We start from the raw sequence: 6179 nt of genomic DNA on the forward strand, positions 1-6179 counted from the left end.
ACCAAGTTTTCACTGGCCAACTTTTTCGGAAGTAGACTGCCAGGTCCTTCTTCCTAGTCTGTCTTAGTTTAGAAGTTCTGTTGAAACCTGTCCACAAGGGGGGACCCTGCTGATATTTGAAATACTGGTGGCAAAGGTTCCAGCAACACACAGCCAGCACAGTATGAAAAACTGACAGACACGTGGTGAATGATTATATCTTAGATCTTGCAATTACCAATAAAATGCAACCTCTCCAGGCAATTTCAAGAATTTCACAATTTGCCTACAATTCCTATCTTTTCATTAACAGGAATGGGCAAGGACAGAGATTATTACAATTGATGTAATTATATGTTAAACCCTAGGCTGGTTCATTATTCTATTGTCAGGAATTTGAACCATTTTTTACTATAGTAGATAATGCTGTCCCAGACATTTTTGTATAAAGTGTTTTTAATGAATTATGTAATTACATACATTTCCAGGAATTAATATCTCTTCTAGTGCTCCTAGTACATCAGCTGAAAGTGATTAGCTTTTCTCAGAGCCGTTATGATGAGGATTTGGGAGATATAGGGAGCCTTTTTTTTCCTCTATAAATTTTTATACTCTTTGAATTTAAAATAAGAAACAACATATAAGTATCAATTATATGACCAAAAGTTTTTAATTTTGAAAATAACTTTAACCAATGTTTCGTAAAGGAAGAGAAACAAATGGTCAGTGAATATGTTGGGGAGAGGGGGGAAAGAAAACCCCATGATGAAGTTTGAGGTCATGTGAGTATTCTTTTCTTCTTTGTAAGCACTTTAAGTATTCAGACTGGATTTTTTTTCCTTTTTTAATAATTTTTCTTGTGCTTTAAGTGAAAGTTTACGAATCAAGTCAGTCTCTCACACAAAAACTTATATACACCTTGCTACACACTCCCAATTACTCTTCCCCTAATAAGACAGCCCGCTCTCTCCCTCCACTCTGTCTTTTCATGTCCATTTCATCAGCTTCTAACCCCCTCCACCCTCTCTCTCATCTCCCCTCCAAACAGGAGATGCCGACATAGTCTCAAGTGTCCACTTGATCCAAAAAGCTCACTCCTCACTAGCATTCCTCTCCAACCCGTTGTCCAGACCAATCCATGTCTGAAGGGTTGGCTTTGGGAATGGTTCTTGTCCTGGGCCAACAGAAGATCTGGGGGCCATGACCACCGGGGTCCTTCCAGTCTCAGTCAGACCATTAAGTCTGTTCTTATGAGAATTTGGGGTCTGCATCCCACTGCTCTCCTGCTCCCTCAGCGGTTCTCTGTTGTGTTCCCTGTCAGGGCAGTCATCCGTTGTAGCCGGGTACCATCTAGATCTTCTGGTCTCAGGATGATGTAGTCGCTGGTTCATGTGGCCCTTTCTGTCTCTTGGGCTCGTAATTGCCTTGTGTCCTTGGTGTTCTTCATTCTCCTTTGATCCAGGTGGGTTGAGACCAATTGGTGCATCTTAGTTGTCAGCCTGGATATTTAAGATTTTTTTTTTCTTTTTACTATTCTGATTTTAAAAATCCAAGGTATCCTCAAGGTGTGAATTTACCTTGAATCTCATTTACAGGATATTTAAGGTGTGAAATTCTTCTCATTGATTTTACCTGAAATATGCTGCACTCTCCTTCCAATCTGGCTTTTTTTTTTTTTCCACTTACAAGATACATAAAGTCTCACCTTATCTTATCCTATCCTTCTTCCTTTCTGTTACAGCTCATTCACTTTCATCTAGACCTGTTCATTTGTATGGTCTTCTGTTCATATTTCATTACTATTCAGAGCAGAATAACAAACAATCTCATCTTTCCATATCTTACAGTAAGTAATTTCTAGTGTCTGCTCTTTCTCCTAAACTTCAGGATGATTTCTTTTGTTGCCCTCTACTACATTTTAATATTTCCTCTTTTAAAAGTTTAGTCATTCCTAAATGAAGATAATTCTCCCCAGACTCTCTTTACCATAGTGTAGAAAATAAATAAATACGGTAATTATTGCATTCTTAGGTCTGGTTGAAGAGAATTCCAGACCCTGTGTTTACCACATTACATGGAATGATGAATGAGTCTGTCTATCATGTGCTAATTTGAGTGCAAGTCATATTCTTTTGTTGAATCACAATCTAGAAGGCTTTCATCTGTTTGGGTTCTGTAAAAATGAGATGAGCCCTTTCCTACCTTCACTGCCTGGGTTTTTAACATTCTGAACAGATAATGCACATGAGTCTATAGGATGCCAGTTTGCACAGTGACCAGTGGTCTTCCAGGCCCTATCTCTGTTTATAACACTTTACTTGTGAGAAATACACCTCTTCGAAAATAGTAAGCCGCCATCACCAGTCTTTTGTGTATGTCCTAGCTCTATCCAAATTGTATTATGAGAATTTTGGTCTCCAATTAGATGTAGAAAAAGTAAAGTTGGGATGTAGATATTGACATCACAAAGTAACATCTAGGACATACAGGGAAGGCTGTCAAGTTTTTAATTTGATCAAGACCTTCAACTTCTGAAACACGAAGGAAATAGAGAATGGAGAGAGGCTCAGCCTCCCTGCAGCCAAAAGGCTGACAGTAGAATCCACCAGCCATCTCTTAGAAACCCTGTGGGGCAATTCTACTCTGTCCTGTGGGGTCCCTATGAGTTGAAATCAACTTGACAGCAACAGGTTTTTTTTTTTCTCTTAGTTTTAGGCTTATAAAAACAACCTTATCTGTTCTGTCACCATAGCTTCTGAGGAAGGTACAACCAAACCAAAAAAACAAAAAAAAAAGAAACTAAACCCATTGCCATTGAGTTGATTCAGACTTATAGTGACCCTATAGGACAGAGTAGAACTGCCCCATAGAGTTTCCAAGATGGTAATCTTACAGAAGCGAACTACCACATCTTTCTCCCATGGAGCTGCTGGTGGGTTCTAACTTTCGACCTTTCAGTTAGCAGCCAAGTGCTTAACCACCGTGCCACCAGGGCTCCTTGAGGAAGAGGTAGTACCTTTAAATCAAATAGACTGAGTACTGATTTCTCTGGGTGAATCCATGGGAAAGGCTTTGCTGCTCACCTGAAGGTACCATTGTTTATTACTAATCAATATTTAAGTCAAGCGTGTAATAATAAATAATTTGATTGCAAGAGCATATACATTTCAACTGATGTATATTATTACTTAGAACATTTTCAGAAATTACCACATGATTGTTATTGTTGTTAGTTACCGTCTAGTTGGCTTCCTGACTCATGGCAACCTTATGTGTAACAAAACAAAACATTGCGTGGTCTTGTGCTATGAGTCAGAATTAACTTGATGGCTTCAAGCTTGTTTTTCGTTTTTTTTTCAGTTTGTTTGTTTTGGTGCCATCTTTAGTGTATTGAAGTTCATTGTCATGGCTATTTTGTCAGTCTACTTCATTGAGGGTTTCCCTCTATGCTGCCTCTCTGCTTTACCAAACATGCTGTCCTCTTCTAGAGCTTGGTCTTTCCTAATAACATGTCCAAAGTAAGCAAGCTAAAATCTTGCTGTCCTCACTTCTAAGGAATCTTCTGTTTATAAGTCTTCTAAGACTGATTTGCTCATTCTTTTGGCCCACCCACTGCCCACTGTCCTCAGTCAATTCCGACTCATAGCGACCCTATAGGACAGAGTAGAACTGCCCTCTAGAGTTTCCAAGGAGTGCCTGGCGGATTCAAATTCTGCCAACCTTTTGGTTAGCACCCATAGCACTTAACCACTATGCCACCAGGGTTTCCATTCTTTTGGCAATACACGATATATTCAATATTCTTCCCTAACTCCACAATTCAAATGATTCCGTTCTTCTCGGGTCTTCCTTTTTCGTTGACCAGCTTTCACACACATAGGAGGAAATTGAAAAGATATTGGCTTGGGTCAGGTGCACCTTAGTCATCAAAGTGACATCTTTGCTTTTGAACACTTTAAAGAGGTCTTTTTTATGCAGCAAATTTGCCCAATGCAATATATCCTTTGACTTCTTAACTGCTGCTCCCACGGACATTGATTGTTGATTCTTGTTGTTGTTGTTAGGTGCTGTCGAGTTGGTTCCAACTCAAAGCCAACCTATGTACAGTAAAATGAAACACTGCCTGGTCCAGTGTCATCCTTATAATTGGCGTTACGTTGGAGCCCATTGTCACAGCACTGTGTCAGTCCGTCCTGTTGAGGGTCTTCCTCTTTTTTGCTGACCCTCTATTTTACCAAGCATGATGTCCTTCTCCAGGGACTGATCCCTCCAGATAACATGTTCAAAATGTGTGAGATAAAGTCTCACCATCCTTTATCTAATGCTTCTGAAGAGCATTCTGGCTGTACTTCTTCCAATACAGATTTGTTCGTTCTTCTGGCAGTCCGTGGTATAGTCTTCACCAACACATACTTCAAAGGCATCAATTCTTCTTCTGTCTTCCTTATTCATTGTCCAGCTTTTACATGATATGGGGTGATTGAAAGTATCATGGTTTGGGCCAGGCGCACCTTAGGTCTCAAAGTGACCTCTTCGCTATTTAACACTTTAGAGAGGTCTTTTGCAGCAGATTTGCCCAAGGCAATACTTCATTTGATTTCATGAATGCTGCTTCCATGGGTGTTGATTGTGGATCAAGTAAAATGACATCCTTGATAACTTCAATATTTTCTCCATTTATCATGATGTTGCTTGTTGGTCCAGTTGTGAGGATTTTTGTTTTCTTTATGTTGAGGTGTAATCCATACTGAAGACTGTAGCCTTCAATCTTCATCAGTACATGCTTCAAGTCCTCTTCACTTTCAGCTAGGAATGTTGTATCATCCGCATATTGCAGGTTGTTAATGAGTCTTTCCACCGATCCTGATGCCACATTCCTTTTCATATAGTCCAGTTTCTCAGATTCTTTGCTAAGCATACAGATTGAATAAATATGTTGAAAGGATGCAGCCTTGACATACGCCTTTCTTGATTTTAAACCAGGCAGTATCCCCTTGCTCTGCTCTAATGACTGCCTCTTGGTCTATGTACAGGTTCTACATGAGCACAATTAAGCTTTCTAGAATATTATTGATCTTAGTAGAATGAAATGGTTGATAACTTCAATGTCTTCTTTATTTCTCATGATGTTGTTTATTGGTCCAGTTGTGAAGTTTTTTTTTTCTTCACATTCACATAATCCATATTGAAGGCTGTAGCCTTTAACTTCATTAGTAAGTGCTTCCAGTTGTATTCACTTTCTGCAAGCAAAGTTGTGTCATCTTTGTATCACAGGCTATTAATATAATTCCCTAGTAACAGATCCTTTAACATTTTTCCAGAAACTAAATATATGAAATCTATATCAAATGCAGATTATGGACCGATGAAACTAATATCATTTCTATTCTCAGTTTTTTCATATGTAAAATGAGAAATAATGACCCATTTTGCATGTTAGGGTAAAGTACCTAAGAATGTCCTAGACACCTTATAAATACTTAGTAGTATTATTTTTCTTCTGGATCATGAGAATTCTAACTTGCCACATTTGTTGCAAAAGTTCAGTTTGTAAACATGAGAGGATGTATGGGAATAAACTGACATTCTCTCCATAAAAATACATAAAGGTAAAGCTCTCTTCCACGAGGATAAGAAAACACTCAACAGAGCAGCATAGTTTAATAGCTTTCAATATTAACACAAGAATATACTATCGCTACATTCGGTTCTCCATATCTCTGTGCTTGTGTTTATCCACTGAGTCAGATAATCGATACAATTCTACAGTTCAATTGTCTGTGCAAGAATGAATTTGATGTTTTTCACCTTATAGGAAATATGAATAGGAGAAAGAGAAATGCTCATTTCTTTAAGTTGTTCACCCATTACCTAGCTGTCATGCTTCGACTGTAAGATATAAATTGCTGCAATGTGACACAGCAGGGAAAGTTAGTCAAAATTCTTCTTAGCAAATCCAAGACAACTATGTGCCATCTGGATATCCTAGAGAGCAGTGATGATATGGGACATGGCTAAATCTTTGAAGTGTTCCACAGATTATCTTTCTTTATTCTATAGTGTTCTCTCTGCCAAGACAATGTGACAATGTGAATGTTTTGACGTCATCAGCCCCTTTGCTGCCATGGGTACACCAAAACCAACCCCAGTGACGTCAAGTCGATTCCGCCTCATAGCAACCCTATAGGACAGAGTAGAAC

The sequence above is a fragment of the Loxodonta africana genome, chromosome 20 (assembly GCF_030014295.1).
Source record: "Loxodonta africana isolate mLoxAfr1 chromosome 20, mLoxAfr1.hap2, whole genome shotgun sequence".
Lineage (NCBI taxonomy): Eukaryota > Metazoa > Chordata > Mammalia > Proboscidea > Elephantidae > Loxodonta > Loxodonta africana.